Source organism: Globicephala melas, chromosome 2, assembly GCF_963455315.2.
Source record: "Globicephala melas chromosome 2, mGloMel1.2, whole genome shotgun sequence".
Classification (NCBI taxonomy): domain Eukaryota; kingdom Metazoa; phylum Chordata; class Mammalia; order Artiodactyla; family Delphinidae; genus Globicephala; species Globicephala melas.
Genome location: NC_083315.2, coordinates 103520303 through 103530469, shown reverse-complemented (window position 1 = coordinate 103530469; position 10167 = coordinate 103520303).

Below are 10167 nucleotides of genomic sequence, written 5' to 3'. Positions count from 1 at the left end.
GGAGCCCCCAAGGACCCAAGCCTGAGGAAGTTTGTGGCCCTCTTCCCTAACCTTAACCCTCTTCCTCACCATCCTTTCTCCCTTTTCCTTTTAGGGAGGGTGGGAGCTGGAGCCCAGCCCAGGCAACACCCCCCAGAACCAAGCAGTAGCAGCCAGAACTGAGGACAAAGGCAGATTGTTGGGGGACAAGGGGGCGCTGTGTGCCTGCTGCAGTACCTCAATGGGCCTCTGTCTCTCCAGCATGCCAGGAGGGCGGCCTGACCCGCCCCCCCCCCCCCCCAGTGTTTAGGGCTGAGCCAGGGAGCCAGGGAAGGGGAGGGATGGGGGGCCACAGCGGAAACTCTGGACGGCAGAGGGAGAAGGCAGTAGGTGAGGGCTGACAGTGGGGAGGAAGAGGGACCAGGCTGGGGACCACAAGATGCTCAGGCACCAGGGATGCCAAAGACAAATCAGGCCACTTTATTTATTTATCTATCTTTTAACATCTTTATTGGAGTATAATTGCTTTACAATGGTGTGTTAGTTTCTGCTTTATAACAAAGTGAATCAGTTACACATATACATATGTTCCCATATCTCTTCCCTCTTGCGTCTCCCTCCCTCCCACCCTCCCTATCCCACCCCTCTAGGTGGTCACAAAGCACCGAGCTGATCTCCCTGTGCTATGCGGCTGCTTCCCACTAGCTATCTACCTTATGTTTGGTAGTGTATATATGTCCATGCCACTCTCTCACTTTGTCCCAGCTTACCCTTCCCTCTCCCCATATCCTCAAGTCCATGCTCTAGTAGGTCTGTGTCTTTATTCCCGTCTTACAGGCCACTTACAGCCAGTTCAAGTCTCTGTCCAACCTGCAGGGGCGGCAAGCGTCAGGTCCTGGGGATAAGGCTGGCTGGCAAACAGGGGACCGGCCAGGAGCAGCGAGGCCCCAGGGTGGAAATGCCAGGACTGTCGGGGGCTTGGCTTCTTATTCGAGCTCTGGTACCCGCGTGTCAGGTACCCGCGTGACTTTGAACAAGTCACCCCCTGTTCCCTGGGATTTATTTCCCCCAACTGTCAGTGAGGGTCGAGCATAGAAGAGTGACTTTCCAACTGGTCCCAGAGCCCTAAGGGAGGCGGGGCAGGTGAGCAGCTCCACCAGAGCCTCCACCAGACCAGCCCTGGTTCCATCTGATACATACACTGGGCTCTAGCCTGAGGTTCCTTTTTGTAATTGTTATTATTTTTTAGGGTTTTTTAAAATTTTAAAGTAAAAACTGCTCTTATATCCAAGTATAAGAAAATATCAAGTGAAGGCTGACAGTCTGTCTCCCCGTCCCCCTCCCCAGAGGAAGCCACCATCTGCCATATCCTGCCTGTCCTCCAGACACAGGCTGTGCACGTATTATAAGCACACATAAGAGTGTGTGGTAAGGCTTAGTGACTTATTCTAAAAGGATTTCATGTCCCTAAAAGGCATGAAAAGTAGGTGCTCCAAAGGTCTGGGACCCCAGAAGCCCAGAGGGAAACAGCCCCTAGGTTGTAAAACCATCCTCCAAACAGACAGGACTTCACAAACTGGGGCTCAGCTAGTGTGGCATTTCCCGGAGTGGCATTCCCCAATAAACACGCTGCAGCAGGAGGGGTCTGTCGCCAAATGAGTCTGGGAAGCGCTGAGTTTAATGATTTCTTCTCTGTGGACTTCTTGCCATGAAGGTGCTGGGCACACTGGGAACCTCCAAGGAGTGGGGCTTGCAGCAGTTTTTCCCCCACTTACTTGACGTCATCATTTTCTTTTTTTTCTGAGGAACAGCTTGTGGGACAAGAGTTGCAAAGAACACGCTTTTGGGGAAGGACAGCAGAGTGGTTATCGGGGGTTCACGGCCTCCCAACCAGGGGTCTAGATCCCAGCCGAGTCAGCCATCTGGTACCCAGCCTCCCCAAAGGGGCTCCCACCTCTTCAGATTTCGCCCAGAACCCAGCCAGCCTTCTGAGACCACTTCAAGACCTACAGTCTCCACCCTGGATCTAGTCTCAATCAAAGCTGACCCTTCCCTACCCACTGACCTACTCCATCCATCCTCAAAGCCAAGGCTAAGCCAGAACGAGACTTACAGAGAGTGGGAACACAGACACCCCGTGAGGACTCAAGACTGCAAGAGAAATATGTTTGGGATCCCTAAGGCACTAATTTTTAATATTTTTATTAATTGTCCCAATTTCAGGGCTTCCTAATATTTTATTTTACATCATGACACAAATACAGGATTATGTGTGTGGCACACAGCAAAAGAATAAGACTGCTCGTGATCAGAGATAACCAGGCTGGGGCTCCAACCACCCAGCTGCGCCCCCCAGAGCTGAGGGAGGGTATAATTATAACCCATTCATGGCTCAGGGCAGTAGCATTTGCTATTGGGCTTCTTCGTACCTGTATTGTACATTATTCTCTGATATTTTAGTTAGAAAAACACAGCCATTGTAGGGGAAGAAGAAGGAGAAGAAGGAAGAGGAGGCGGGGAAGAAGTAGAGGAAGAAGAAGAAAGGAAGAAACCAACATTTTCTGTACTAAGTACAGATTTTTCATATCTTATTTCCTATGATCTGCACCATTAGCCTATGGACTATTATTTCATTTTACAGATGAAAAAAACTAAGCTTTGAACACTTGAGTGATTGGCCCAAGGTCACCCAAGAAGAGTCAGAGCTAGGCCTTGTCTAACACCCAAACTTGATAACCTCCCTGAGGTAAAAGGGGGCAGGTAGGCTGGAATTGTCTGGAACCCCCCTGGTCTCTCGCACACACGCTGACCAGCACATGAGCAGGTGTTCGGGAGGGGACAGGGGCCAGCATTCGTATCTCCAGGGGGCGATGGACCGGCTGTTGAGGGGTCCGTCTTCACTGGCCTTGCAGGATTCCGGGTGGTGGGCAAGGCTGGTGGTCTCTGGGGGAGGCATGAGCACAGTGTTGCACTTCAGCCACTCCTCAGTGGGGTTCTGTCCTTTGCTGGGGCAGCAGCTGGGCCAGTGGGTACAGCCCTTCTGGGGCCGCAAATGGAGGGTGTGGGTTCCCAAGACCATTGCCAAAAATGCAACCACCTGTAGGAAAAGGCCAGTGAGAAAACTGCTTCCACTTAGTCCGGGTGCCCCCTCCCCCAGCTGTTCCCTGAGCTCCTGGATTCATGCCGCATCTGGTCCCCAGCCCCAAACCTGAGAGCTTCCTCCACCCTAGCCACATCTCTGCTCCTGCCCTGCTCAGCACGTCCCAGCCAGGCCCCTGCGCACTCACTTGGTACATGCCGGATGCTGCTCCCCCAGCCTGCGCACCGCGCTGGCTGACAGCAGGGCCTTGTGGAAGCAGGTTGACTGGAGCAGTTTAGGAGTCCTGGTTTTATCTGCAGCAAACCTGTTTTGTTTATTCAAATTTTTTTCCACTACCTTTTGGAGTGTGTGACCTGAGATTAAAAAACAAAACAAGGGCTTCCCTGGTGGCGCAGTGGTTGAGAGTCCGCCTGCTGATGCAGGGTACACGGGTTCGTGCCCTGGTCCAGGAAGATCCCACATGCCGCGGAGCGGCTGGGCCCATGAGCCACGGCCGCTGATCCTGTGCTCCACAACGGGAGAGGCCACAACAGTGAGAGGCCCGCGTACCGCAAAAAAAAAAAAAAAAACTGAAAACCCCAAAAAACTTGCAAGTGTTTTCAAAAGCTGATTTAAATGCTAGACTCACTGAAGTTGTGATTAACATCATTGTAAGCCCGATAACCTATTGGGTAAACTTTGTTCTTTATACTTTTCCAGGCATGGGTCAAAGCAATAGTATCCTGCTATTCTATGCCTTTGAGAACAGGCATTATAGGAATTTCCCTGGTTCGCTTGTTACCCAAAATTAGGGAACACCATCCTGGTCTCTCTCCAAGAGGCCTCGTTTCTATGATCCCTGCTGCTCCCACCCATGGTCTTGTCTCTTCTCTTCCCTTTCTTCTCAGATGTCCTCCTGATCACCGACCTTAGTGCAGAGTCCAGCCTTAGGTCTGGCACGTGGACCCCAGGGTGGCTTTTGGTGTTCCCGAGCAACCCCCAACCGCAGAAGAAGCTTTGAGGGGGCCTTCCAGAAGAGCTGGATCCCTTGGGTCTCTCCCAGACCAATCAGAACCTCAGAGGCTGACACGGGCCCGGACCTCTCGATCTTGGCCCCTATCCAGGACAGCGTGCTTGAAAGAGCTGGAAGTGATCCAAGCTACTTGTTTCACTTGTTGATGCCGCAAAGGACCCACGTGGGTTACATGGGACATTCCCTCCAGGAGAGGACTTTGGGGTGTCCCCTGCCTCTGTACCAGGACCTCCTCTAACGAAACCCCTGAAGGGCAGTCGCCCCTGCCTGACCAGGCCTGACGCAGAACTTGCGCTCTGAGCCACATGTCCCCACTCACCTCTTCCCATTTGCTCAGTCTCCACCCTTATCTCAGGAGCAGCTGTGGGTCACCTTAGGATGACTCCCTGCCATAAGAAGCATTTTCCAGAGGGTTCTCCTGTTGGGATGACTAAGAATCCCTGAGTCATTTCAGCTTCCAGGGAATCACTAAGGGTGTGGAGAGATGGGGGTGGCAATGGGGAGAATGTAGAGGCAGAAGCAAAGTTCACCCAGTACCCAGTATCACGGGTGCTTCCCCGTGTGTCCTCACCTGCCTGGGCCTGACCTGGCAGCCACGGGGGACCAGCTGAGAGTCCCACCCCCGAGCCTCTGGGAAGAGATCAGCCCCTAGCAGGAAAGAGCAGGGAGGATGTGACAGGAAGCACCCCACCTCGGCCAAGAAAGCTTGCAAAAGGCTACGATGGCTGTCCTGCCCTTCCTCAGAAAGTCACCGGAGTTCTCACCCTTCCCCTGCCTCTGATCAGCTCTTCGCCTAGGGGCCTCTCTTCTCTTGTAGAAATATGCATGTTTGCTGCAGCTTGGGCGGTGGGCTGGGGGTAACCTGAGTGGCCACAAAAGTGCCAACCAGCCTAGCAGCCCCTGCAACAGTGCTGAAACCAGCGCTCCACAGGGCCTACTGAAGCTCATCTGCACTCACCTGAGGTGGCGCAGGGGCACTGGTGGTTAAAATGCTGAAATATTACTTCTGTCCCGGCTGGTAAATAGGTACTGTCCTCAGCACTGGAGCACGTCCACACTACAACCTCCCTGTGATCCTGCAACTAAAGGGAGACCGCCTGGCCCAGACGGAGGCCTCCAGAACAGGCTCCCGTGTCCTGATGGGGATGCCATGATGGTACCGGTTGCTAATTATTTGTAGTATCATCTTTACTTACATGGTGCCTGGAGCCTGCCTTCAAAGAGAACCCAGTCTGGCCTGGGAGACACGCAGAGAATCAGAGTGAACAGGACAAAAAGCCTAGCAACTCCCTCCCCCAGCCCAGGCCTGGTGCCTCCCCCATGGTGGGCCTTTGGCTTACTCAACTCTGTCCTACAGTCATGGCTGCCCTGTTCATTCGCCCATTTGCCAAATATTTATTGAGCACTTATTATATGCCAGGCACCATTCTAAATGCTAGGAATGCAGAGGAGGACAAGCCAGATAAGGTCCCTGCCTCAAGAAGCTTACGTTTTAGAAGGAGACAGATGGTAAATAAAGAAACAAGATAATCTCTGATAATAATAAGTGCTATGAAGAAAATGAAACAGTGTTAAGAAATAGAGAATTACTGGGAGGTGGGGGGTGGGTGGAGGGAGGGGCAACTTAACTTTAAAAAGCCAGGGAAGGCAACTTCCCTGGTGGTCCAGCAGTTAAGACTTCGCCTTCCAATGCAGGAGGTGCAGGTGATCCCTGGTCAGAGCTAAGATCCCACATGCCTCGCAGCCAAAAAACCAAAACATAAAACAGAAGCAATATTGTAACAAATTCAATAAAGACTTTAAAAGTGGTCCACATCAAAAAAAATCTTAAAAAAAAAAAAAAAAAGCCAGGGAAGGCCTTTCTGAAGATGTGGAATTTGACAAGATGATGGAAAGGGTCTGGGAAAGAGTGGTCCAGGCAGAGGGAACAGGACATGCAGAGTCCTAGAGGTGAAAGAGCTTGACATGTTTCAGAAACAGAACGGACAGTGTGGGTAGAAAACAAAGGTTAAGGGAAAGGGTGGGATGAAATGAGGTGAAGAGGTGGGCAGGGACCAGCTCACATAGGATCTTAAAGCCTGTGGCAGAACATTTGTTTTTTAATTTATATATATTTTTTATTTTTGGCTGCGTTGGGTCTTTGTTGCTGCGTGCGGGCTTTCTCTGGTTGCAGCGAGCAGGGGCTACTTTTTGTTGAGGTGCATGGGCTTCTCATTGCAGTGGCTTCTCTTGTTGCGGAGCACAGGCTCCAGGCGCACAGGCTTCAGTAATTGTGGCGCATGGGCTCAGTAGTTGTGGCTCGCGGGCTCTAGAGCGCAGGTTCAGTAGTTGTGGCACACGGGCTTAGTTGCTCTGTGGCATGTGAGATCTTCCCGGACCAGGGCTCGAACCCACTGGCAGGCAGATTCTTAATCACTGCGCCACCAGGGAAGTCCGGAGCATTTGGATTTTATGCCAAATTCAGTGGGAAGGTATCAACTGTATTCAAGCATAATCTACATGATGTGGGTTTCTTGAAGGCAAGTTCCGTGTCCTTGACATTCTGCTGCCCCACAGAACTGACATCAGATAACAATAGTAACAGTTGCTTTGAGCCAACATTTACACATCATGGACCAGGCACTGTTCTCAGACTTCTTCTTTTTTTTTGTTTTAATGAATGAATCTTTTTTAAAAAAATAAATTTATTTATTTATTTATTTTGGCTGCATTGGGTCTTCGCTGCTGCACGTGGGCTTCTACTCTTTGTTGCTGTGTGCAGGCTTCCCATTGCGGTGGCTTCTCTTGCGGAGCACGGGCTCTAAGCGCACGGGCTTCAGTAGTTGTGGCGCACGGGCTTAGTTGCTCCGCAGCATGTGGGATCTTCCCCAACCAGGGCTCGAATCCGTGTCCCCTGCACTGGCAGGCTGATTCCTAACCACTGCGCCACCAGGGAATTCCAGTTCTCAGGATTCTCTTAATCCTCAGTTCCATTATTAACCCATTTGACAGACAAGGAACCAGAGGCTCCCAGAGGTCACATAGCTTGCCAAGGTTGGAGTTGGCTAGTGTTGGAGCCAGGATTAGAATGCAGCCAATCTGGATGCGGTGGGGTCCAAAGAGAGGAGAACTGGAAGAATCCATGAGCACCCGAGAAGTTCTGAGTAGAACAGGTCACGGGGTGGGATGAGGAGGACATCAGCCGATTGGCCCTGCTGGGAAAGGACAAGAGTGGGAGAGAAGACTGGGACCCAGAAAGCCTGATGGAGGGGTTCCTGCCTTTCTACCCCCTGAGTAGTGGCAAACGCAAGCCCCGAAGCTGAGGGCCCCCCTGCCTGAGGCTGCCGCCCACTCAGGGTCTCAGCCTACCACCCAGCCTGGGTTTTCTCCAACCTAACCTGGAGCCCAGAACTCTCCCTGACCAAGTTAGAATCACCTGAAACCTCAGTTTGCGAAGGAGAGGGCAGAGATGAGGCATAAGGACAGGAAGAAGGCTCCTCCTGCCCTCAACAAAGAAGCACTTTGAACTTTCATGAAGGTACCAGCTGGGGGTGCAGGGGGAGTTGTGGGGAGCCAAGGTGAAGAGGAAAGGCCATTGTGCTACACACTTTACATACATTTACTCCTCACCAAAGCAACTGTTCCAGATGAGGAGCTGAACTTCAGAGATGTTCCAGAACTTGACCAAGGTCACAGAGCTGACAAACCAGGATTCACTCCCGAGCCTGACCGGCTCCATTTCCTGCCTGGGCACTCCAGAAGCACAGACTTGTGTTCCTGCAGGTGTGCACTCTAACCCCCTCACCTAGCTCCAGGCACTAGCTAGGCGCTCAGCTACAATGAGGGCAGTGAGCCTCACTGCCCTCCTCCCAAACCACCATTTTGCCGGGTCCCAGCACTTCCTTCCTGCTTAGTCTTTTCCGGCCTCCATCTGTTTCCCCTGTGCCAATCAGGGCACTCATCTTTGGAACAGGGTTTCCTGCCCACCTCCATCTTGAGCCCCAATTTGCCTTGGCAGTCCCCTGGGCAGAGATCATATACCAAGTCACTCCCCAGAAGCTGAATATCTGTGTTCCAGGCAGCCAGGCCCCCCCCACCCAGGGCTGGGGTCTGGGAGAAGTTGGACCAGGCTGGAACTGGAATGGGGGAGCTCTCCCTTGAGATGCATCTGGAAATGTTAAAGTTCTTCTCCCATCCTAAAGGAGTCTGAGTTTGTTCACAGGTGCCCAAGCAACAGGGAGAGGAAGGAGCTGGGTCAGGTGCTTCCCCCTCCCCTGCTGACAAATGCCTGGAAGAGTGGGCCTGTGGAATGCGAAGGTGGAGGGGGATGGGAGGGGAGAGGGGAGCCTCTCTGTATCCCCGGCCTCAGGTTCACAAAGGGCCTTAAATTAGACTTCTGATGTTATCTCCAAATGACGCTATACATACATAGAGCCATTGTCTATGTGTTTGAAGTGTTAAATGTAAATATTGAAAACATGCTACAGTTTTTCAATCCAGTTTGGCATCTAACTTTTTAAATTCCAGGAACCTCAAAAACGGAAGAAGGAAGGCTTCTCTGGAGCCTCTGAGAGGCCTCGATGTGTTCTTTCCCAAAGGAAGAACGCGGGGTGGGCGGGGAGGGGGCGGGCAACTGGAGGGAGGCAGCGCACGCGAAGGAGCAGTAACAGGGCAGGAGAGGTGTGGGGGACACGAGCCGCGTCCTTCCAGCCGAAGCTTGGGGGCAATCCCAGCTCCTCTGAAAGAGTCCTGCCCTTTTGTGCCCGAAGTCCCCACTTTTGCTCCTCAGGAGCGAGCCCGAGTGAGGGCAGGGGACAGGTGTAGACTGGCAGAGAAGCGTTAAGAGGCGGCACAACCGGCCCGCCCGCGGCTCCGGGACCAGATGCTCAGGCATCACGTTTTCTCGCCAGGGCTAGAATCCGTGTCCAGCCCCAGACCCCTGCGGAGGCCCTGCCAAGGGAGTAGACAGGCTCCGCGGAGGACCCCAGAAAGGCGGAAGGAGCGTGCTCCCTCCCAAGGGAAAGACAGATGTGGGGCTAATGAAAGGGATGCAGAGAGGCGCGGGGCCGGCGGGGGAGATCGGGGGCGTGACGGGGAGAGGAAAGCTCCCGGGAGGGAGCGAACCAGACCACCTGGAGGTTCGCCGCGACGCCGGGCTGCAGCCGACGGGGAAGAGGAGCCGGGAGGGGGCGTGCAATTTGGCCCGAGGGTCCTGAGCTGAAACTCAACACCCGCCTTTGGAGGGATCGTCCTTCTTTCTCCTCCGCCCCTTCCCTTCCCCTCCCTTTTCCCCTCCCTCCTTTCTCTTAATCCCCGGGACTGAGCCCCGCGCCGGAGCGGAGAGGGCCCGAGGGGAGGAGAAAGGAGCTGCACAGAAAGGGCGCCGGGAGCCCGGGAAGGGGAGGGGAGGGGAGCCGCGAGCGGGGGGTGAGCCTGAAGGCCGCGCGCGACCCCCGGAGCCTTCCCAGCGCTCTCAGTGTCCCCCCCCCCCAGCCCCACCTCCAGGCGAGTCCGCAGGACCCTGGCCTCTGCTCCTCCTTCGCCTTCTCTTTGCTCCTTCTTTTGCTTTGTGGCCTTTCTCTCGGTTGCCAGAGACACCCGGGCTGCCCCGAGCCCTGGGGCGCGCGGAGAGGGCCCGCCAAGGGTGCGTGTAAGCGGGGCGGCGGGACCAGCGCCGAGGGCCGGGGGCCGAGGGTGGGAGCGGGAGCGCCGACGTCGAGGGCTGGAGGGGGGCGTGTGGGGAACGCCGTCCCGCCCCTTCGAGCCGGGCCCGCGTGCGGGTAGCGAGGCGTCGTCGCGGCGCCCCCAGACCCCCAGGCGCGCTGCGAGCTAGTGTGCGTGTTTGGGAACCCGCTTCCTCGCCGGGGCTGCGAGAGTCTGGGCAGAAGGCACTCGGGCCGCCCAGCCCAGCCGCCGCGCTCTCCGAGACATTCGGCGCCAGCCTGGCCTCGGTTCGCCAAGTCGGGCGAGTTTGAAGAGGGACGAACGTCTCAGTTTTCACTGCCCCCCCACCCCTCCCTCGCAGCGGGGCTGCCGCAGAGCCCCCGACGCCCCTCAGCCTCGGGAGCACCGCTCTCCGGCGCGGCAGCCGGGTGGG